General features: G+C 37.5%; 1 protein-coding gene across 2 annotated transcripts in view; it reads left to right on the forward strand.

Moving 5' to 3' along the window:
- Positions 1-25,513, forward strand: part of CMSS1 (cms1 ribosomal small subunit homolog) — a 391,308-nt gene that overhangs the window by 109,057 nt on the left and 256,738 nt on the right. The window lies entirely within an intron of this gene.

The following is a 25,513-nucleotide window of genomic DNA, read 5'->3' on the forward strand; positions in this document are numbered from 1 at the left end:
ATTTTGGAATTTGGGTTCATCTGAATTGCCTATGATTGTATGTTTGTCCTTTTTTCCCTCTTTCACCCTTGTATGGTATATCTGAAGTCCAAAGAAGCTAACCAACTTTCTTTGGGTTCTTTGCATGCTTTGGTGAGTTCTGAGCGTTCAGTCATGGTACAAGAAAAGTTCATTCCGAAGCTACAAACCTCTTTGGATTCCTGAGGCTTCTTTCTGGAACTGGAAGTGGAAACTGAGTGACTGCCCCACATGTTCCCTAACAAACAAAATAAAATCAATTTGAAAAGTACAGGCTTATTCAGAGGAGACAAGGAGGTATGTTTCAAGATTAAACCCTTCCAGTCTAGAAGAGAATTCATTTCTTGCCATCCAGAGGTTTTTTTCAGGATGAAGTTTTGTCTGATTTGCTCTGCTTTGTTATTGAGGCATGCCTCACTTAGATTTCAACACAGGTGAAAATTAAGGAGTGATTTTTTTCCCCCTTCCAACATTTTTGTTATTTTGTGCCTCTTTGTTTATTGATAAAAATCTTATCTTTCAAAGGAATGGTGAGAGTAAGCCACTGAATTCTTCTACATGAAGAAGACAAGGGGGTTCTCCATCTTTGTCTTTGCAAATAAACACATAAAAAGACCATTCATTTAATCTAAGTGTTGTCCTAATGGCTTAATGCTATCATGTTTGGAAGTATGTGTATAAAACAGCTGGAGTGTTCTTAAGTAGATTATTAGCTGGAATTTGATTAATCGAGGAATCTGTTTAGACTAAGAAGTAATTTGACATAAAGCAAATGACAGATGTGCCCCACAGGGAAATGGTCTTTTTAGTTGCCACTTATATTTGGTCCTCACTAACAGCATTACTGATAAATATTGCATTTTGAGATCTCTCTGATATCTTTGAAGGAAATGTTTACTAAACAGTGTTGTGACAGCCACACGTGATTCTCTTTTTTCCCAACTTTTTTCTTTACATATATATATATATTCCAGTGTTTGTTATGGCATGAAATGTGTTGAATGTCATATGTACTCAGAACAAAAAAAAAAGCATAATATAAAGTGACAAACTGTGAGGTAGAAATTAATTATTTTGAAGAAAACACGTACTCAGCCTCATAAATCCTGCAAATATGTTTCTTCTGAAACATCTTCTGAAGATATAAATTACCTGTTCACCAGGCATCTCAAATATTTCATGCTGTCATCAGGAAAGTCATGGAAATAAATGGGAAAATACTATGGGCATAATGTATTATGCATGATAAATAGGGAGGATACATGAGGAAGTGAGAATTGGCAAGTAGAAATTGAGTTGAATAGGAGAAATTGTTATGGAATTCTCACGTACTCCTAACCAACCAAATTATTAAAGGGGAATTTGACAAAGTGAACTTTGGATTCCACAATGTTAAACAAATCAAACTTGTCTACGTAAGGCCAATACTATAAGCATTATAAACTATTGCCAAATTCGTCATGTGGTGGGAAAGGTGAGCCAGGATTCTGAATTTGGACTCTTAAGTCTTGTGTGGGATTATACAGAGAGAGGAGGTTTCAGACCTTTCAGAGAAAGAGCAACAGAAGCAGTGTGTTGGAACATCAGTGATGATAGGCCATCAAAATCTGAATTTGTTGGGGAAGAGGAAATATACTGAAATTATATTGACAATGGCAAAATATTCTTTCAAGAAAATGTTATGTTTGAGTATGTTTTTGGTGATATGTTAGAATTTTTTTTGTCAGAAGTAACACATCTCTAAAACCAAAGCCTAAGTCACTGGGAAAGTCTGATTCATGTTATGAACATTCACTTTACATACTTTTTAACGTCATGTTTTAAATGAGGTCAGATTCAAGATTAGTCCCAGGCAAAGTTATGAAGTGAGAAATGGGTACTCTCCTTCATTGCTAGTGATAGTATAAATAGTCTATTTATAGAATGCAATTTAGCTACAGTTTTCAAAATCCTTAAAAGTTTTATAACTTTTGACCCAGCAATTCCACACCTAAAAATTTATTCTAAGGCAACAATCAGGAAGGTGTAAAAATTAACTGGAGTATGAGGCTACTCATCGTAGTATACTTTATAAAAGTGAAAAAGTAGAAGGAATCTAAATGCCCACAATAGGGAACTTGTTAAATAAATTACATCTATATGACACAGTAGTATTCATGTACTTAAAAATTACGGTGTTGAGGAGTAGTTGGTGATTTAGGAAAATGTTCATGATGTTTTTATTAGTGAAAAAGTAGGGTACAAAAACTATGCAAAGTATGAATTGAGAGAGTTATTTTTAGCTTTTTAAATAGTTAATGTTTCTTATGTTTTTTAACTTTAAAATCCCATTTTTGGATCATTCTCTCCTCCAGTGCCTTGACCCATCCTGTTTTATATCTACTCTCTCTAGGATAATCCCAAAGCTCTCAAGCTTATTTTGCTTCCCCTATCAAAGTTGACTTTTTTTATATACTATTCTCCAAAGCTGGGCTAAGTGAAAAGAACTAATCCAGAAGCTAATTTATGAGAAGATATTAATGGAAAATAATAAATTAAAATGTAACAATTTTTTCTACATTTTAGTCACTTATTCAACAAATATTTATTATACTTTTCCATGCTCTTGGCCCTACAGAAGGAACTGTCAAAAAAACAAATCAAAAGCCCACTTAATCCCTTTAGGCAAGAAGATGTGATTAGTGTGGGGATCTTGTGACACTGGCAGGCCCAAGGAACAGTGGAGTCTTTTGGTGCACTTAAAAACCATCATTTAAAAAAAAAAAAAAAAAAAAAAAAAAAAAAAAAAAAACCATCATTTTGAGTGAGTCTTAACTTTGAGTATGTGGTAGGCTGTGCTTTTCATAATGTCATTGCATTAACCTTTCTGTTTATGATTTCCAAAAGGGGGAAATAGGTCTCCATGGTTTAGGGGGAAAAAAAAGTTTTTGAGTACGATAGTGTCCAGCTCGGTGTTACAGTGTTAGATCATTACGACATTCAGCCAATACCCCTACTCTGAAGCAAATAAGATACAACCAGGCCTAGAGAATGATCCTTCATTTGTGCCTGCTCTGTATTCTCAGTTGTCATTGCATCTGTAACACAACATTGCACTTGTTTTTGTATCTTTGTTCCCCATACTGAAGGGTATGTCCCTTGAAAGCTTTTATTCATCATCACATCCTTAGCACCCAGCATAGGGTCCAGTTAGATGCCTTCCTGGCAATCCATAAAATGCCCAGTGGTGTGGCACAGAGTATGCAAATGAACTAATTTGAAGAAAGGCAAATTTGAAGAAAGATGCTAATGCTTACTGAGTGTCAGACACCATACTTAGCACTTTTTTATGCATTATATAATTTAGTAATTGTAAGAACTTGTGAGATCCATATCATTTTTTTAACAGATAGTGAAACTGAGACTTATAGAAAGTACTTCGTTCAAGGTCAAATAGCTAGTAGGACCAGATGAGAGGATGGGACCATGCTTCAAACTCTTGTTGGTTCTGACTCCAGGGTCTATGCTTTTAACTCCAATACCCTACACCCTTCCAAGGAAAGACCTTTCTGTGCAGTGATATTTACTCATCATTTGTGCCAGGCATCTCCCATTGTCATGGCTGGCCAAAGCCGTTTGGCTTCATCTTCTCATGAGGAATAATATACATTTGCCAGGAAAGTTTACCTACAAGTCGCAAATTCAGGATACAGCTTAATTCTAATGTTCCACCTTGATTTCCATTTATGAGGCAAAATTTTCTATTTTGATATGGTTTAATGACTCTTCTTCCTCTTTATATTTTATAGTCAGATGGAACAGAAGTTTGAGGTTGCCTTTCCGCATTCAGTCTTTGGCTTCCTGTTTTATAGGGCTGTTAAGCTAGTAGCTATGAGCCAGTTAGATATATTTATCCAGGGCTTACTGTATGTCCTGCATTCTCCTAGGGCTATGCGGGCTGTTGGATAATTACAATCCTTAATATCCTTTTTGACTGATCTTTTATAATGTTGCAACGGCAGTGTCAGTACCACAGAATGAACACCTGAATCATCTATAGATTACTTTATGAGGGTCTTATCTTTTCAATTGTATGTTATCAGGAGAGCTAGCTTCTAGTCTGGCTCTGCTGCTGTTTAGCAGCAAGATTTGGAGGTTTCTAGCTGAGTCTTGATGGGCCTCACTTTTCACAATTCAAAAATTAGAGGGTTGGTCTAGATTGCTAGGTCTTTTCTGATTTAAATTTAGGATTCAGAGATGTCCGTAATTCTTTATGATTATCTGATAGATTGATTCACTGTGGTGGAATAAACAAGAATAGAAAAGTAGTAAATTGACCTGGATTTGCAAAGATGATAAGTTCAGGTTTGAATATGTGACATTCAAGAAGCAATAGGATGTACCTAAATCTAGATATCCTTTAAGAATGGAAATACTACAGACTTGGATTTGAAGTTGGTGGTTGAGGTGCTGTCATTCTCACTGACCTCTTTTGATAGTGTGGGTTAGAATCATAGGCTTGAAGTAAAAGTTGCTTATTCGTAACAATCACATAATCACAGATTTTTAGATCCGAAAGAGACACACAAATGATGTAAGCCTGTCCTATTTTTTTTACATACAAGATTGGAGAAATGGAATTTGCCCAGGGTTACACACGAGCTGCAGATCCAGTCTGCAGACCAGAGTCCCCTGTCTCCCAAGTTCCCAGTTCATCCTTCCCTGTGCTCATTATGTTTCCTTTTAGACTGCTTTTTAACATTTGTAGTATTCTTTTGTGAGCAGTAAATTCACTAATCATTGTATATACACATACACACCCAATATTATTTGTAAAGTTTAGTTCAGCCTTCTGGGAAGGAATAGCAATAAAATAGCATCATCGCTCTATCCAAATTTTAACCTCTATAATTAAATGGTTTTGTATAGAAACCACTGAATTGTGCAGTTACAAGGGTATGGTTTTGTGACATCTGTTGAAAGTTAAGTCATGATGTACAGTCCTAAATGGGTTTTTTGGTATCCTTGTGAGGTAATCGCTCTGCATCCCTATCCAGACCCTATTAGGTCTGAGGTATATGAACACTAGGCTGATCACATTGTGATTTTCTGTAGAATTATAATATCAAAATATGTGTTTGTGGTGGTCTCCATTTTGTTCTAACAGAGAACTGGATACCGATGACAAAGGTCAAATGGAGATCTGGCATCCATTTCACAACTTGCAAGACATAGCCTTGAGAGTATGTAATACATATAACTCCTTGCCAGAAAACTGAAAGGAAATGATTGCATTTGAGTACAATGCATTCTACAACAATAGTTTAGTGTGCATGAAATTTAAAACTGCTGGCTTTCCAAATTTGATTTTTAAAAAGTAGACTTAGTTTATTTATTTTTAAAAAACCTTATGCCTACTGTGTTATGCTTCATGGGATATTCTTAAAAGCTGAGGTTTAAGACCAAAGAAATTGAAAATCCTAATGGCAATAGTTGCAAGATATTGAATTCTCTAGTAAAGTACTCTAGTTTAATGTGTTTATTGAGTTCTCCTGAATGTTTTATTTTCATAAGTATTTCATGTATTATGTTTTTGTACCATACTGGTGCTTTTTTTTCCTACCTATCATGATCTCATAGTGCCCTGGAAGCATTAGTATCAAATCATAAAGTCTACAGTGGTGTCTCTGTTTTACACATGCACAAATAAGTTGGGGTTTTATGTCAGTGATGAACACATCTACCCACTTCACCTAGGATCTAGCACAGGACCTGGCATGTAGCAGGCATTTAATTAATTGGGGGGTTTTTTGTTTGTTTTTTGTTTTAGTGAATGAATGAGTGGCAAGCAGCACTAAATAGCTAACTAGTTAGTTAAACTAACTAAAAAATTAGATAGATTAATACACTTATTCATTTATATATTTAAATTTATATATTTATATTTCAGGGGAGTATCCAAAGCCTCTAGAAAGAAGATTTGATGTTTTTTGAGAGAAGCCTTTGAAAGTAATCCAATATACTCAGTTAACATGAGGGTCAAATATAGCTCAGTGTTTCACTCACCTTTCCTGATGCCCATCTAGAAAACAGGCCTGTCATAGTAGAAAAGAGTTGATGATGGAAATCTTTCTTTATAAAGTTGCTTCAGCCAAAGGGACAGGGGAAACACTTTGTTCTTTACTAAGGACTTAGTCCAAGGTATGGTCAAGGCAACAACCCTTGAAGCTGGGTCCCTGCTGACTTTCCTGCAAAGACCCTTCTGCCCCCTGGGCCACTATTCTATCTAGTCACACCTGCTCAGTACAGGAACAAGAAATTAATTCTGCCTGTGACTCCTTCCTTCCTATGTCACTCTTGAGAAGCTACCATTTGAAGTCCTGCTTTATGAAACCAGAATTAACAGTGCTAACCTACTTGGCCAAGATATTATGAAAAGTAATTTAAGGCTTTAAAAAAATCCATAGTTGAAGCCACATTTTTAGACAGAGTCTCCATAACAATATTTGTTTCCCACTTCAGTGGTTTCAAGGCCAGAAATGCAGTAATATATATGGTTCGTATACATGGTTTGTTTTAGTGTTCTAAAAAAGAAAGCATGGTTTCAAAAAAAGGAAACTCTTTTTTTTTTTTTTTTTTCCTTCACAGCCTTTTCCCCCATTGAAACTGAAAAAGGAAAAAAATTATGCAAGCTTTTTTGAAAGTACAGACAAAATTGGCATTTCACTTATGGGAAAATTTTGCAAAATTGCACTGACTAAAAGTGATTTTTGATTTGGCTTTCCTGTGAAGCCATCCAGAAAGACCAAAAATTACTGGCATTGCTTTTGTATAAAACCTTTCACATAGACGCCACTTGTAATTCAGCCAAGTACATAATTCAGGTCATCAGTGACACACACATCCACACACTGGAGCTGGTCAGTGAACAGAAGGTTGTCATGAAATGTCGATATAATTATTTTATGGACAGACCAAACTGCACAGATTACAGCAAAGGAAACTTTGCATTAACACGCTTGGGAACAGGGTTTCCTGAGCTGTTCCCTGCCCCCACCCTCGGGCAGTGGGAAAGCCAATTGTTTACTGATTACGACAGCGACATCACTTGGCAAACATTTTGGCCTAAACTCAATGTGTGACATCAGTCTCCTTTAGGGTTTTCCACATAAAATGAATTCTCCGAAGAAAACACAGAAATTGAGGCTTAATTTGAAATCCATTATTACACCCTCTAAGGTCTCATTAACTATCTCAATCATGTATTTCTTAATTTTTATTTTCTTTCCAAGTAGATATTATCTAACACTAAAAATACGATCACTGAACTTTCACAGTATTTTTCAGAGTTTCAATCAGATAGTCCTTTAGAGTTATATTCACTCAAACCACATTTATGGGGGTTATGATATTCTTTCTTTGTTTCTTTGTACTGAGGGTCACTGATTCCGGAGTGGCTTACATCACTTTGTTTGAGGAAGGAAGTAAACATTATTCTTTGACTCCTTAGAATAAATTAGTCTTGCTTTTGTGAAGGGTGGCTGCATGTTTGAGAGGAAGTACTCTCACTAAAGTTAGGTTTGTGTTCTGTCATTTGTTGTCAGAATGAGACACATGAATGGTATTTTACTCTCTTGTGTAAGCACCTCCTCTGTATATATTTACCTGAAATTATTAGTTTCCCCCACCTCTTTGTTAAATGGTGTTCATTTAGTATTTTTATGCACATGGCCTTAAAGCAAGTGGAAGTCAATTATGCCTCATGAGGCCCACAGTCTCCCTGCTACAAGCAGGGGGGCCAGGAAGGGCCAGTGCACCAACAGTGCCAAGATATGGGAATTGTGATGTACAGATGGAGCAGGAGAATTGTCTGTGTATCATGTGAGTCAAGAATAGCCTTAGCATTCTCACACCCAAAGAGTTCCATCTGGAAGCTGTTCCTGGGCAAACAGAAATAGCGGAATATTCCCATATCTTCTGGAGTGGCTAAACAGGGGATGAGAATCACTCCAGTCATTTTTTCCTATTTTTTGGTAATGGTTTGTTTACTTTCATTATTCTTCAAGACAAAAAACCTTTGCGTCCTATATGGCTAAAAAATGTGATCTTTTAAATTCTCCCTCTTAAACTACTTTGATACATGTAGAAATACCGTTCTTAATATACTGATTCCTTGGTGTACAATTTACATTCATCCCACTATTTTCCTTTTCCTCTAGCCCGTGGCCTTTATTCCTAGTGCTCTTTTGTTCTCATTTCTCAGTGTTGTTCCTCTTTGCTCTCTTGCTTTAAATAATCTTCACCATCTGCCTACCAGCTTTACAGTGTTACTTCTGGATAGCCCTCCTCAGCCTTCCTCCAGAAGATAGTAGAGAGACAATGGTGAACATTAGAACTATACCACCAACAGCCTTTCACATTTCCACCCTAAATCTGTATCCTCTTGCCTTCTCCATTAATGTGGTTAAGCCCCCGGGGCAGGGACCTCCAGTACCTCTTTGTTCTATGGCAGGCAGCACTCTGACCATGGTCAATAAATGTTCATAATAATGAGAGATGAAAGGAAGTGTCTGTGTTCAACAAGTTAGTGCCAAATAAGTTTTGGAGGCCAAATGAGGCCACAGGTGCCAAATCACAAGGGTTCGAAATAATATTTAATATGACATTGTCTCATTGAATAACAAATCTTATACTGTAAGGTCTGAGCCAAATCTTCCCTTGGTGCCAGACTTCTTTTGCTCCTTTAATCTGCCTCTGAAGATATTTCAGGTTCATGAGAGGCAAGGTAACAAGACCCCCTCTCTATGTAGTGAGTAGAAAACAAACCCCTGATGAATGTAGAAAAAGAAACTGGATGTGAGGGCCATTGAATCTCTAGTGCTCTGACAACTACCATGAAGTGCACTGAAAAGAAATGAAAGTTTGCCATTAGCGTAGCTATTATGTAACTTTGATTACCTAGTTAAAATATGAATTGTAAGTAGTCAAATAAAACAGTTGAGACTACTAGTATTTTAGAAAAGGGAGCTCACAGTAATTTTTTTTTTCTGTATTTTTCTGTGATTGTTAGAATGTAGCATCGTTAGCTCTGTAACTCATAAGAGAAGTATACATGGAATAACAAAAGTGACATGAAGGTCCAGTAAAAATTTGACATTGCTAAGATTGGTTATTTTCTATCTTTGCAGTATTAATAGAGAGGAGTCATTGTTCTTTCAATTTAATATGAATGTTCATACTTTCTAAGGTGATTCAGGGTCAAAATTGAGCAAAATAACCTGCTTTCCATATGGTTATAAAATGTTTACCAACCATTTTCTCCCTTTTTGTAGCCAAGCTTCTCTAAATACTAGTTCACATTTTAAGCTTCTATGTTCTCATTTCTTATTTATTCTTCAAAGTATTGCGATTTGGCTTCTGCCTTCACTGTTTTATTGAAAGGGCTCATTAAGTTCTTCAGTGTCCTCCTTGTTGCCACCTTGGGACATTTGGTCATCCTTTTCTGTATTATCTGGTGCTGTTTGCTCACTCTTTCTTGAAAGTCTTTCCTTGCTTGGTTCCTTGCTTTCTCTTCTAGTTCTTCTAATCCGCCACCATTCTTCATTCCTTCTCAGCTTCCTTTCTTGACCCATTTTTCTGGAGAAAAACCCTAACTTGATGGGTTGTTGTGTTGTTTTCTAGAGTCCCCATCTCAAAATTCTCTCCCCTCACCACACCAATACCCATAGCTTCAGCTATCACTGGCTGCAAATACACATCACCAGCCCAACCTTTTCCAGACCTATATTTCTAACGGTGGGTTGTCTGTTTAGACACATCCTTCTCCCCACTGAACATTGGAATACACCAGGTACCTCATGCTCAACTTGTCTAAAACAGGACCCCCTTGTCTAAAACAGGACCCCTCCATCTTTTGAATCTCCCCAACCAGAAATCCTGCAACAACAAAAAGCTGTGCCCCATTCCTGCTTTCTGTACCTTGGTGAAGAACTAGGAGTATAACTTCCTGTTTTCCTTGCTCTGCTCTCTAGTCACATTAGTCACTAATTCATGTTGACTATATGTCATAAATAATTCTCATGCCCCATCCTCCCTAACCCTATAGCCATTGGAACACATACCTGCCCCTGTCTTTCTTCCGTCTTTCCTTAATGGTTCCTTAAGAAAGCATCCCTGATAACTCATTCTCCTTCTCATAATTTGTCATTTGCTCCTTCTTGCCAACAGTATAAAATCCAGCTGCTCGTGTCTAGCCTTTCCTTTTCTCACACCCTGTGCTGTAGCCATGTGGAAAGCTTGAGTTCCCTCAGTACCCATACTCTTGTCCTACCTCTATGCTGTGGTACTTACTCCTGCCCCTGCCTTGTATGTGGTCTCCATTCTTGTTTGCATAGGGACTAGACCCATTACCTCCTCTCTGCAGCTTTCACAGGGCACTCCCTTGAAGAATCAGGTGCCCAACATTTATGTTTCCACAGTCCTATCACACCCGGTTATTCTTGCATTGTATTGATATTGTTTTTAAACATATCCTTTTCCTCACTCTGGACCATGAGATTTTTGAGACCAGAGGTTGTCATATTTACCTTGTATCCCTGTATCCCTTGGTATAATGCCCAGCGCGTAGTGAGAGGTTAGTAAGAATTTGCAGGATAGGTCACTGTCTTGTCCAAAGTAGCCTTACCTTCCACATTCCTGTTCTAGCAAGCTTATGAATTCATCACTCTTTTCCATGTATTCTTTATGTTTTCTCTTTTCTTCCTCCAACTCTAATATGGTTTGCCTGTGAGATTTTTCTACCATTAAAAGCTGTTCCAGGATTCGTCTGTGAGATTCTTTATGTTTTTCCACGACTTTGTCCAACTACAAAAGAAAATACATTAATAGTCTAAGTACAAATCATTCATAATACTGCCATCTCTCCCTCTTTTAGAAATATCCAAGTTTTAACAAATTAATTCAACAGTGGGTTTATGATTTCCTTGTTTAGTTTTTTATTATTCCTCTTGTTAATTGATACTTTTTGATGTTTCAACACAAATGTAACTTTCTTACTGTCATCTTTTTTTGTTTGTTTTTGCTGCACCACGTGGCTTGTGGGATCTTAGTTCCCATGTCATCATTTTTTTTTTTTTAACCAGAAAGAAAAATTGGTTCCTCTGTAAATATCTGAACAATTTCTCCATACCCCCTTTCTGCCACTTCCTTTTCTCTCCAGGGAAACCATATCAGAGGAATGATGGAAAGTAAAGGAATCCTTGTACAATGTTTGTTTCTGCCACTTCCCTAGCTGCCCAGCCCTCCCCAAAGTACTCTGCCCACTTGGACGTCTCTTGGATCCATGATCTGTTTTTCTGTGCATTATTCATAAAGGTGTTTGTGTATTTTTTTCAAATTCTTGTTAATCAATTCTGTGTTGGTATAGACCTGGTGTAAACACCAAGTCCTTTCTGGTTTCCGTGGCCTACTTATATCTCTATTATAAAACAATTACCCCGTGTCTTATTTACTTTTGTCTCCTCTACTAGACTGTGAACTCCCTGAAAGCAGGGCCTACATTCTATTTTTCTTAAATTCTTAACATCTAATAGACTGCTTTGCTTATAGTAGGTGCATATAGTATATGCTTACAGATTGAAAACAAAATAAGCAAGCAAGGAATCAAGAAAGAAAAGAGGGAAGTAGACTGATTAAAACAAAAGTGCTTCAGGATCTTTGACCAGTGATAAATTAAAATCCATTTAAGAACATGGTTTTGAAAGCATGTGACTGTCTAGATTAGTTAAATACTAAACTATAACTGATAATATTGGTTCATTTTGCCCTTTGCCTTTATTGTAAAAGACTGAAAATTTGTGACTCTGAATTTGAAGCCAGTTTAAATCGTACATCCTTAAAAAGCACATACTTAACTAGGAATCCAAAGCACAAAAATGGCCAAATCATTTCAGAAAAAGAAGGGAATAAAGGTGTCCCAGCATACAGAACCCAACTGACCTCTAAACGCTTAGGCTGGTTGTCTAGTTTTCTAATATGGGTTTATAATGGTGCCTTAACACACACAAAATACTTCATTATGTCATATAGGTGATAATTTTTAATTAATGTGACCAATCCTTTTGTAGAAGCTGAAATTGCTAAGTTGTATTGCTTGCTGGCAGAGTCACTTTTAACTAATGACCATCCTCTGAGAGGGAGGTTGTAGTGTTAATTGTCCTGGGTCTCAAGCAACAACAGTTCTCTGAAAACTCCTTCCAGTTGCCCAAACATTAGACTGCACTATAAGGGAAATTCAAATCAACTGCTTTTAGAATTTGAGAGTGAAATAGTAATAGAATCAGCCTTAATTTAGGGAGCTTGACGTTTGACTTAGAGAAACATTCAATTTATCACAAGATCGGCCCTAGAATTAATAAATGAATAATTATAAAAGGTATTTAGTAAAGCATAAATGAATGACTAAGGGAGGCTTCATAAAGGAAACTTCCTCAGATAGCTTCTTGTAGTTGTATGGACATGAATATTAAACTTAGTTCAGCCCAAAAAGAGAAAAGAGAAGGTTTAGTTAATCTACTATTGCTTTCCATTGTGTTTTTCCTCCTTATTTTGTTTGCTTATTTGTTTGTTTGTAGGGACAAGGAAGGAAGGTTGGAAAGAATCATTGCCCGTTGTTACATAATCTCCTAAGGGCTCTCCCTTCCTTCAGCCTCACCCCCATCCAGCCTGTCCTCATCAGTGACAGCGCAATCTTCCACCAGTGGGATTACTCCACTCTCCTATTCAGAGCTGAAAGGTTTCTCACCATCTGGCCTCCTGACACTTCCACCCCATTCTCATTCCGTACCTTCCCGTCTTTCTCACCCAGGCTTTAGCCACACCAGACTTCAGGTAGTTCTTCGAACACACCGTGGTGCTTCAAGACTGCTTTTTTCAGTGCCGGGACATAGAAACCTTTTTCCCCTTGCACCCAAAACTTTTCCTGTTCTTCCTTTATGGCTTTCTCTGGTCACTCCTGGGTAGAATTATTTGTTCCTTCATATCAGTGAAATGTCTGATTCTCTGGGTTTTCCTTCTCTCACCTTCCATGACTCTTGAAGAATGGCCTATATTTACTGCATGCTGTTTGGTGCTAAGGACCTCATGTTTGTCAACAGCAGAAATTGGAAAGGTGTCAAATAGTGACCTTGCAGAGGGAAAGTTCCCAAAGAAAGTGTAAGTGATTCTAGATATGTTTTAGCTTATGCTTGAAGTTTTATTCTGTGCCTTCGTTTCTCCATACCCAGAATACCTCTTAGAAAATATGTCAGTTGTTCTCAATTCAGTCTCTTCTTCATTCCTACAGATCAAATGATGGACCTGAGCTTGTCTGAACTCATTTCATTTTCCACCAATTGTGTGTGTGTGCTTGGCCAAGCCACTTAACCGTTGTGTACTTCAGGTTTTTCGATTATAAATGTAGTGGTTGGGCTTGATTTCTAAGATTAATTGTATTGCCACAGTTTTCTCAAGGCAACAACTATTTATTAAGCGTCTATTATGCTATATGTATTTAGTACTATGATAGTTGCCATGGGAGAATTTTAAAGTCTCAATGCTTATACTCTTACTAGGCAGATAAGATATACACACTAAACAATTAGGAGCAGTATAAGGTGGTGTATCATTAAGCACTAAGGGACTATCAAAGAACCACTGCCCCTTTTTGATCTAGCCCCACTTGTGGATTGAATGAAGCCTGGGGAAGAAAACAGGAAGACTCAGTCACTTTAGGGAGTGTCAGGGGAAGAAAGATTAAAAAGATAACTCGTTAATGTTTACTGTGCAATGACAAGCTTATCATTTTAGCCTCCCTGATGTCATATCCTACCCACAACCGCTAATACAATCCAACTCCTTGCCTAGGATGAAGGAAGTCCAATGTGTTCCAATAGGTTGGATTCTCCCGTGGTCAAAGAGAATGAAGGACAGAGAGATCGTCAGTCTTTCTGGTTTTGGTTGCTTAATATATGTTTAGGAAAGAATAATGACCTTTGTTTTAATAGCTCCTGAGTCACAGACCACCCTAATTTGGGGCTTTATCTTCTTTCTGAGCTATGACTTTGGTTCTCTTTGTTCTTTTTCGTTGGCTCTTTGAAGATTGTCTTTTTCTTTGATACCCTGAATATACTAGTAGAGATAAAGCTAGTTCAGACAGTAGAGAAATTATTTGGCTGTTTTAGTAGATCAAAGGTAACCAAATATGCTATTCTTAAAACATTCCATCTTCTTCCCTGTCTTTACTGAAACCTGGTTTTCCTGGATAATGCTGGAATCCTAAAATAGAGACTGCTCATTCTCACACTGCCTCAGTATCTCAGATACTGGAAATGGGGGCATGATTCTTGTCTCTGCATGACCCCTGCCGGACTCTTCTGAAAGCCCTTCCTTGTTTTATTGTCACCCTGAATGGTGATAGTCTTCTGTCATTCTTATTTGGTCATCTACTGAGCTTCAGGTCACTCTCACAATCTACCTTTCTACTGTCAATCTTGGTAGCATTCTGGGTATGCCAGCTCACCCAGCCATTGTCAAAAGTGAAAAGCCAGAGGCTATATTGCAAAATGAATATGTCTTTTGGTTCCTAGCACTGGAAGTTTGTGGATTATAGAAGAGAAAGATTGAAAATATGTGCAGCCAGAAGCTAGTCTGTGGAGATTTCCTTTTTTAGTTCCTGGCTTCAGGATTTCTCTAGCTCCATGTAAAGCTCATCCATGCACTTAAGAGTATGCTAGATATTTTATCTAATGTTTTTATGTATTTTTTAGTGATATGATTTCATGATATGTCATCCACAATGTTTCTGGAAATGGAATTTCTTTATGTTCTACTTGAGTAACCCCTACTCATTCTCTAGAACTTGGCTTTCCTGATTCTTCTATCTAAATTCAATCCCCCATTATACTCCCTCATAGTGCTTTGTGGTTTTCACCACAAAAATTAACATAGTGTGTATTATATACTTATTGTGTGATCACTTGTCTGTCACTCTTAAAAGAGACATTAAGCACCCTGAAGACAGGAAGCACAACTATTTTTATACAATGAAAATTATGAAATGAAATTTAAAAGCTGAACTATGCAGTTGCTTAAAACAAGTATCAATACTTTAAGAATTGCCCTAAGGTAATGCTAATAAGGTATGCAGATTCTTTTGTTATAGTACCTTGATAAATCCAAACTGTTGTTATATTTTTCTTGATATCTTTTTTGGAAGAACTAAGAATATGTTAGGCCATTAACTCAAGTATCTTTTTTAAGGTAACTTTTAATATAGAAGCCTAGGTTGGAAAGGAATAGGAAGTTAAAACTGTTCTGGACTCTGAGTTTTTCCCTCCCTCTCTCCCCATCCACATCCTTTGTTCTAGCTTGCAGGCCTCCACCTTAAGTCAGTGTTCCTAACATATGACATAGCTGAGAACAGTTTGTTTTTCTAAGGTATTTTGCCTTATGAATAGACAAATCCCCTTTAGTTTACCCTAGACATGGTTGAGATTTTCCACATTTTTTTAAAAGAACGTTATGAGGAAAATGAAAGGAGGAAGATGGAGGAAAACAAAATAATAAATTTTTAGCATGCACATCCTTACCCTGATGTAATTAGGGTGCCCCCCGGTATGGTCTTAGTGGGAACACCCCACTTTCTTTCTTTTCTTCAGCCCTATCTAGGGACTCCTAGTCAGAATTTCCCTTTATTGTTTGTTTTCTGGATATCCCCCCTCACCCATTACTTCCTCGATAGAGGAAAAAGGTAGGCAACTGGGTTGTTGGGTAGATAGAATTATAGGGGCTTCAAGGAACGGGGAGAGACTGGTAGCTGAGGAGAGAAATATATCAGGGGGAAGTAGGCAAGAGAAGAAAACGGACAAATCATGGAGATGGGAATGTAAGAAGTGTGTGTGTGTGTGTGTGTGTGTGTGTAGGGGTATCTGTTGGTTGAGTAATCAAGGAAGGTTGGATTTATAAAGCAGGGCCAAATTATGGATAACTTTTAGGGACACTTTGCAGAGTTAGGATTGCAAGCATTTGCAGAGAGGGTGTTTCCAGTTTTGCGTGTGTACAATAGAATTATTTAGTTACAAAAGTAACTAAAACTTTTCCTACTGATTTCAGGATAAGTTTGGAATTATTCTGTTTCATTTTACTCTGAAGTGTTGAGGGGTTATACCATTTGTGGAGTTTTGTGAGTATATGTTCAGTGATAATTAACTTGCATTTGCACTTATACTGGTTGGGGAATTTGTGCTTAATGCTGTTTCACAGTCACTGTGTTGGGAGCCAGAATACAGTTTTAACACTATTGACTTGAATGAGGCTTCAGCCCTTCTTGTTTAAAATTTGGATTAAAGCGCAATCAACAGACTTTGGGTGGTCTCATCCTCACCCCTCAGAGAAGCAGATCCATATGACCAAACTCCTTCACAATTTGGCAAGATGGTAGGCTTCTGTCATGAGACACCCAAGACAAGAATAGCAAGGACATTAGAGGTCAGTCCTGAGGTAGGTTGCCAGAGCGTATGTGGGGGAAATTTACCCAAAATTTGCTTTCACTCTCTCTAGCCTTAACTTATGCTCCTAGTTGTTTCCTTTTTATAAAAATGAAAAATTATGAAATTTTCCATTGAGGTCTCAGAAGAAAATAGAAGAATAAAATAAGGATGCCAGGGAGTTTCAGAAATGTCAACAAGTACAAGAGCAAGCAATGCTGTATCTCTGTGCAGTGGTGGCCGTGTTGAGACTGTTCATCTTTGCTGTTGTCACTATTGGGCATACTTGGTGGGGAGAAGTCTTTACTGTCATTAAACTTTTGGAGGAAAAAGAGGATATGTGTTCATCTAAAATGTATGCTTTCTAAAACTCTGTTTCCTGGATAATTCTTCAGATCATTTCCATTCATGCTCAGAATTTCTATGACATAATACTTCAGTGTTTTCAAAGAAATTAACTTCTATGGTTAAACTTTATCTGTTTTTTATTATTGCCTTCAGATCTCCAAAAGAAGTGCAGATTCCTCTGTGTGTGTGTGTGTGTGTGTTTGGGTCTGAGTGTGTGTGTCTCTCTGTGTGTATCTGTGTGTGTCTGTGTGTCTATGTGTTTATACAAGAGGGGAAGAGGGGGAGAGAGAAAAAGAGAGGAATTCTCTTGCATTTGTTAGGTTTTAGTCTGATGTCAAGAAACAAACCCAGTGGGAACATCCCATCCATGATTTATTCTCCTTTTCTTTCCTGTAGAACATGTAGTATTTATCTACCTGGGGTAGATTTTAAACATACAACTATAAATAATCGAAAAAGGAGTTACATGTCCTGCTTACCTGCCAGGCCTCGTGCTTTACTGGCTGGTGAGCTTACTCGGTGCACACCCCTGATGTGATACATACCTCATTCATTGGTTTCTCATAGATGTCCTCCTGCCAAGGGGCAGATTTTGCTTGAAAAGCATCTCGCTGGAGAGCTTCTAGCACCTTTTTTGGAGTGACAAACCCATACTGAGCTTCCAGCAAAGCCAAGTCCATTTTGTCAGCCTTTAAAATGCCTATGACTTCATCTCGAGCCTGCAGGAACAAAAAGCATTTCAGAAAGCCCACTTTATCTACCAGCAGTCTCTGCAAGTGATTTCTTGTGTAGTTGAGTATTTTTTCTCTTCTCCTTCAAATATAAACAAATCATATTTGGTTATAGCACCTTTTAGAAAAGGTAGCAAAACTATGTCCCTTTACTTCATCCTTCTTACAGTCTAGTTACACATTAATAATGTTTTTAAAAGTGATCACTATACAACATGGGGAGACTCTACATTTTTTATTGTGTTTGACAAGCAGATAACATGATATGCCTCAATGGACTGGCATTTTCATTTTCAGGGATAGGAAATAAGATTCTCCTATATATGTAGCAGCTGTTTTTAGTTTTTTGTGTAGGTTAATAATGCCAGGGCAAGTCTAGGAGCCAGTTCATGTGAGGTACAAAAGCACCTATTGTTATTTAAACCAGTCCAGAAGTCATCTGCTATTATTGTTACCCATACGTGCCTGTGCACTGAAGCTTGTGAGCAGCATGGGCAGAGGATGTGACCTTTCACAATGTGCATGCCAATCGCATGTCATAACAACAGCCCTTTTAGATGTGATTAATTGCTCTTCATGCTGCCAGAAGAGAATTCTGTGAATGTGTACTTACACTTTGCTTTCATGTATATACAAGTATGAAGCACAAATATCTATTTCTGTGGCAGCCACCACACAAAATTCATAAGCAGCCTTCCCCTTGAAGCATGAGGGGGATAATTCTAACCCAGCTGACCTGCAGTTCTCCCTCCAGAATGCTGAGAAGAAATAATAGGTCGTCTCTTGAGAGGTCTTCTCCTTGGTGGCCATTACCACTGTGTGACTTAGGATATGGAAGGATTGCATCCGACTCACTGGTGGGGTCTTTGTCTTGCTGTCTCTGCTTCATGTCCTCGCGACCTTGGAAACTGTAGTCTTCACTATGTCTTGGAAATTGCTTTTGGGCTGAGCCCTCCGTGTCACTGCTTCTGGAACGCATTCTTTAAGGGCTGGAAAGAAGGAAGACAATTTGTAACTCTTAGTGGAAGTAGAGTTTTAATAAGAGCTCCTATTACTGCTTTGACAAGTCTGCACTCTCGTTATATTTACCACAGCCAAAGACTCGATCTTTCTGAAGTCTACAGCAGAGAAGGGCATTAGCAGATTCATAAATCACAGTCTTATTTACACTTCTGTTTTTAAAATCAACATTTTAAAAAATGTGTTCTGCTTTGATTAAGGCCACTTATGTCCATGGGTAAACAGACTGTGTATTTGAACTTCATCCGCCAAGCATTCCACCTCAGGGACCTGGGTCATACCTCCAACCTAGGCCTAAGTGCTTACATAAGACGTACTTAACATAATTGTAAAATGGTAAATTTGCTAATTGTTCTAACTTTCTTCAGATTCACATTATAGTGTTTCCTTGTGGAAGTTTAAAAAGAGTTTTTAAATTTCTTAGCCTTTGGTGCTTTAAGAGAGAAGCATCAGAATTACAAAATACTTTGGGTTACTTTGTTATGACAGTAAAGTCTAATATTAAAGGAATGAAGGCTTGGTCCCTGGCTGTATCCTTGACATTCTGCTAAAATTCCAGAGCTGACCTCAGATAAGTCAAGGATTTATATTTAGGACCCTTATCTCCAAAATAAGAACACTAGTGCCTATAGTAGTTAACCATTATGAAAACAATATAAAATAAATTAATATTTGAGGGACATATTAGCTCCACATCTGATTATATAATTATCCAAATTAATTTACAATAGCAAGATAATTTTTTCCACCTTTGAGGCTTGTAATGGAAAGAGAAAATATCAAGTGAACTTATAGTCTGCTTCAGTGATGTTGAAGCAGATTGTTAATTTTACGCATTCCTACAAATCATGAAACTTTCATCATTATTTTTGTTTAATATTTATTTATTTTATTTATTTATTTTCTATATTTTTTTGGCTGCGTCAGGTCTTAGTTATGGCATGTGGGGATCTTTCATTGCGGCGCAGGCTCTTCGTTGTGGTGCGGGCTCTTCGTTGTGGCACGGGCTTCTCTCTAGTTGTGGCGGCCAGGCTCCAGGGCACGTGGGCTCTGTAGTGGCGGCACTCGGGCTTAGTTGCCCCGTGGTATGTTGGATCTTAGTTCCCCGACCAGGGTTGGAACCCGTGTCCCCTGAAATGGAAGGTGGATTCTTTACCACTGGACCACCAGGGAAGTCCCTTTCATCATTATTGGTACCTTGCTTTTCATTTGTAATAATATTTCTTTAAAAATCTGGAGGGAATTCCCTGACGGTCCAGCGCTTGGGACTCTGCACTTCTACTGCAGGGGGCATGCATTCGATCCCTGGTCTGGGAACTAGGATCCCACATGCCACGCAGAGCGCGGCCAAAAACAAAAAATCTGGAAAGGTCAAGCATACAGAAAAGTATGGAAATATAATGAATCACTACATGCTAGCACACAGATTTGTAAAATCCTAATGTACTATATAAATTAGAAAACAGTTTTTTAAGTAAAATATTGATATTATAGATATAGTAGAAGCCCCTATGTACCTCTTCCTTAACCCACTCTATACCCGCCCTACCCCAGAAGTAACCATCTTGAATTTGGTGTTTATTATTCCCACACATGTTTTATACTTTACTTTATACTTTTAATGCATGTGTATATATTGCTGAGCAATATATAGTATTGCTTTGCAAATTTTCAAACCTAATGTAAATACAGCATATTGAATGTATCATTCTGAAAATGTTTTTTCATCCTATATTTTGGAGTTTCTTTCTTGCTCCATTTTACTTATTTTACATATTTAACTGCTACATAGTATTGCATTATATGAATAGGCCACCATTTACTTATCCATTTTACTGTTGATGGATGTTTAAATAGTTTACTTTTTTTAGTATTAGAAAAAATGCAGCTGTGAACATTCTTGTACATTTTTTTTTTCCTGTGAACATCCATTTCTTCAGGTAGTATTCTTTACAGCATAGGAATGGGATTTTGGCTCTCCTAAATGGAGTACCAATTTATAGCAGAGTGTAAGACTTCTCATTGCTCTGTATCTTCATCAACACTTGCTATTAGGGAATTTATAATTTTTACCAATATGGTAAGTGAAATGGTATCGGACTTTTTAATTTGCATTCTATAATTAATGAGAGCAGGCATCCTTTTATGTGTTTAGAGGCCCTTTGAATTTCTTCATAAATTGCTTGTTCATAGTCTTTGCCCATTTTTCTTTTGTATTATTTGTCTTTTTCTTATGAATTTGTAGGAATTCGTTACATACTCTATAAATTACTGTTTTGTTGATTATATGTTTTGATGTTATCTTTTCTGGTCTGTAGCTTACATTTTCACTTTATGTCTTTTGTGGTATAGAAGTTTTACGTTTTAATTTATCAATTTTTAAGTCAGTTCTTTATAATTTGCATTGGAAAGCAGAATTTGAACAGTAGCAGTATAAAAGAATGGCTAAGACCATGGACTCTGGAACCACTCTGCCTGAGTTCAAATCTCTACTCCATTACTTATTGGCTATAAAACTCTGGACAAGTTACTTAATACCTCTGTGCCTTTCTCATCTGTAAAATGAGGATGATAGTAGTAGTATATTTATAACCTAAAGTTGGTGTGAGGATTAACTGAGTCAACACATGTCAAATGTTTGCAACATACCTCATACAAAATTGTCACTCAATAAACATTAGCTTTTATTATTAACATTATTATTAACTTTATTTTTATTCCCCCCAATTTTATAGCGTTTCTCTATTACCTTTATAGTTAGAAAAAAATTTCAAGAATTGAAGCAAGGTTTTTTTTTTTTTTTTTTTTTGAAGCAAGTTTATTTGATTACCCCTTTCATCTAATGAGTTGTGAGCCGTGAATAAAGGGGGAAAGAAAAGAAGATTGAAAGAATGGCTTTGTGTCTTTCTTGGGTACTCTGTTTAAGAAGTGACTCTTATCACTCCCAGCTTGCTGGCACCACTTGAGAAACCTGAGTGTAGAACAGTTTAGGAACCTTGAGGACTTCACAGCCAACCAGCTAAGCCTCCATTCATCTCTCCACCCATCCTTCAACAAGCATTTATTGAAGGCCCACTGTGTGTCGTGCACTAAATTGGTTATTTATGGTGTGGCTTCCTTGCTTCCCTTAATACAAGGGATACATTTTCAAATGTAAGGTTTATGGAAATAGTTCGTAAATCTGGGATCATGAAAAGTGCACTGAACTAGACAGAAGTCACGTGAAAAGAATTCTGTCACAAATCAGCTATGGGATTAGTTAAGACACTGACCCTCTCTGAGGACAGTGCCCTGAATTGTGAAGTGAGGGGGGGTGAGGAGGTGATCTCTGTGGCCCCCTTTCTCCTAGGATGTATAATGATTCTTGCCACTGTGCCTTTCTTTTAGCATAGATTATCAATAGTATATTTAAAAGACATGGGTTTGTGGGTCTGCATCTTATAGGAAATCCACAGAAATCTAAATGCTACATATGGACTACATATGGACCTGTGACTTTTGATTTTCACCAGAGGAGAGATCACAGTTAAAAGACAATGCTTAAGGAAATAATCCCAGCAATAATTTTCAACTGAGAATTTTCAATAGCCTCATCATAACAATCAGGATGTAAAAGCAGAACTTGAAGGTGTTTATTGCCTTACGTGTTTATTATTTACATATTTTATTTGTCAGTAACAAACCAACTATCAAGTGATACTAGTGGGACACCCTGCCTTGAAGTTACAGTGTCCATCTGGAGAAATTTAAAACATTCACTTTCAAAATTTTAACAAGTCACATAATGTGTTTTCTCTACAACTCATGTTCTTTCTTACTTCCCTCCATCACACATTTATTTACTCTATTAGACGCTGGAGATAGACAGTGATGGTGGTGATGGTGGTGGTAATGATGATGACAGCTAATACTTACTGAGCAGTTACTACATGCCAGGCATTCTTCTAAGCATTTTACGTTTATTAACTCATTCAATTCTTATAACAACCCTATGAGGTAGGGAATATTATTATCTCCATCTACAGCAAAGAAATGGAAGCACACATGAAGGTTACACAGCTAATAAGAGGCAGAACTGGGATGTGAATCCAGGCAACCTGGCTCCAGAACCTGTGCTCTTAAAAATCATGTGTCATGCTATTATACTGTACTGCCAAAGACAGATGGCTATAGACACCCTGTCTGAAATGGATACAGACACCATGTGTGAAAAATGCTTATAGCCTTGCTGAAGAGATTACTTACCAATAATTACAGTACAGATGAACAGTGGTCTGTGGCAGTAGTTGTCACTGACTCTCCCCTACGTAGCCAAGGAAGGATTTATTTATTTGAGAAAAGCAAAGACATAGAAGGAGTATATTTTTATGTAGGGATAGAAGGTTGAGGATATATAAGATTTATGACTGTGGAAAACCCCATTATGTGTGTATATATGTATTTATAAATAATATTCCTATACTAGCATATTAATATATGCTATGTACCTTATGAAAACATTCAAAAAGGAAAAATATTAATAAAAAAATAAGATATCTAATTATTTTTCTCCCACCCCACTGGATTGTCTTAAACACCTCAGGAAGATCATTGCTCTGGCCTATAGGAGTAATGGAAGGTTGTTAATGTAGACCAGATATGTTTAAAACAGATAAATATTACATACCACTTTATTTACAGATATGTTCTCACATGAAGGGCAGGGCCATCCATGTCTTCCACCAAATATTAATAGTCTCCATTCATATGTCTCATGGGGTTTCTGACCTGATGCTTCATACCTGATGGCTGTTCAACAGAGTGAATGGTTTGCTCTTTCTGTTTTGTGGCCTATCCCACAACTTAGATAACATTGCTAAATAACAATGGCTCAAAATTGAATGGGTCACTCTGCATTTTCAGTCATCTTGCAGCTCAGCTGGGTGTGAATGGTCTAAGATGGGCTCACTCCCATATCTGACTGTCAGCTAGTTGGGCTAGATCTCAGCTGGATCATCTCATCTCTGCTCCCCATGGGCTTTCAACCTCTGGTAGGCTAGACCAGGCTTCCCCTTATGGCAGTCTCAGGTCAGCATCTCAAGAGTGTGAGACTCCAAGGCCTTATTCTTATTGGTGAAAGAATGACACAAGGCTAGCCCAAATTCAGGAAGTGGGGAAATAGATTCGCCTCTTGATGGAAGGAGCTGCAGAGTCACATTGCAGAGGATGGGGAAGAGTTAACTGCAGCCATCTTTGAAAAACTCTAGGTCTGTCACACTTACAGATTCAGACTTCTGTGAAAATCAAATAAAAATCTAGTTTAAAAGAGGGGTAAAATATATTTGGTTCTTTACTCCTTTTAGTTTCCTGGAAGCGTAAGGTTATTTTTATGATTTCTGTGATGCATTCCTGTGCTTTCCTCTTACCCACATATTCATATGTGGAACAATAGCCTACTGATAAGAATCAACTTGTATTCTGCTACTAATCAATAAAGATTCCTCTACCACCATTAATCTTATCCAAGGTATGCCTTCCAGAATTCCAAGATAATGTAAGTTTCTATTCAGCAGGGTAGCTTGCTAAGCATTGCTCATAAGTAGTGCTCTTTGAGTTTAAGGCAGCCCTGAACTGCTACAGAAAACTGAATGGATCTCTGTATATGTTCTATCTTCCCTCACCTCATTCTTTTTTTTTTTTTTAATTGAGTTAAAGTTGATGTACAATATTATATGTTACAGGTGTACAATATAGTGATTCATAATTTTTAAAGGCTATAGTCCATTTATAGTTATTATAAAATATTGGCTATATTCCCTCTCACCTCATTCTTAAAGTGAGTTGAGTGAAATCTGCCAGAAGAGCACAGATCATTTGCCAATGATGATATTTATAAGCGATAAAAAAGGAATGACCTGAAACATTTTTACCATGTTTATTCTTTTTAAATTGATTAGAGTTCTTCTGAAACCACCAGTCTTCTTTGAGGGCTAGGGAAAATAGCATCAACATTCTTGCTGGCTCTCACATTGGGTTTGTGAACAGACGCATCGTGTGCAGACTTCTGGTCTACTGAGGAGTGTGTGTCTAGTCATGTTTACAATGGTGGAGTTTCCTTGCCCTTCTGCCAACAACCACAAAATGATCAGTAATGAGAAGTAATTAAGTATCGAGTGGAAGAAAACAAAGACATGAATTTCATGATACTCTCATGCTTTGTATTATCAGTGACTTCATTGTTTCTCTTGGCAAATTTTTAATGCATCTGTGCTTGGCCTTGCATACTGAGGAAAAGAAAAATTTTGGAATGGCAACAGTGGTTTGGGATTTTCATGTTACAAAGAAAAAAAAAAAAACAGAATGGAAAGTTGCTTTTGCTTATACCAAATAATGATGCCTTACTCTTTTCATAAAGTGTCGGTAGTGACATAATGCCTGATGGTTTTGCAGGGAGAAAACCTGCTTAGTTGTCAAATTTAACACAGCCTAATGCGTTGATTATCTGTGACTCTCAGAGCCATAGAATGGCAGCCTTGAGGACTGTAAGAGAGCGATAGACTGGGAATCAGGAAACATGGCTTCTGATCTCAACTCTGCTTTTAATTAGCAAAGCTCTGGTTGTCACTTGTAAAATGAGGATTTTAGTCTAGGTTGGCCCCATGAGGTCATTCAGGATGAAACAAGGACCAGGGGTTCTTTGCCTTGACCTCTACCTTGTTCCTTACTCCCCAGTGGGTCCCCCTGACTGCAGGATTTACGCCTGAGACTAGATGATCTCTGAGGTCCCGGGACTTCCCGCTTTAGAATTCTCTGCTTCTCTGTTGTCTTGTATCTATGGATACAAATACAGTGTAGTTGGCCCTGAGAAGCGGATTCTACTTTATTTTCCTATGTGGTGGCCTCGGTCAGTTTTTC

The sequence above is a fragment of the Eubalaena glacialis genome, chromosome 6 (assembly GCF_028564815.1).
Source record: "Eubalaena glacialis isolate mEubGla1 chromosome 6, mEubGla1.1.hap2.+ XY, whole genome shotgun sequence".
Lineage (NCBI taxonomy): Eukaryota > Metazoa > Chordata > Mammalia > Artiodactyla > Balaenidae > Eubalaena > Eubalaena glacialis.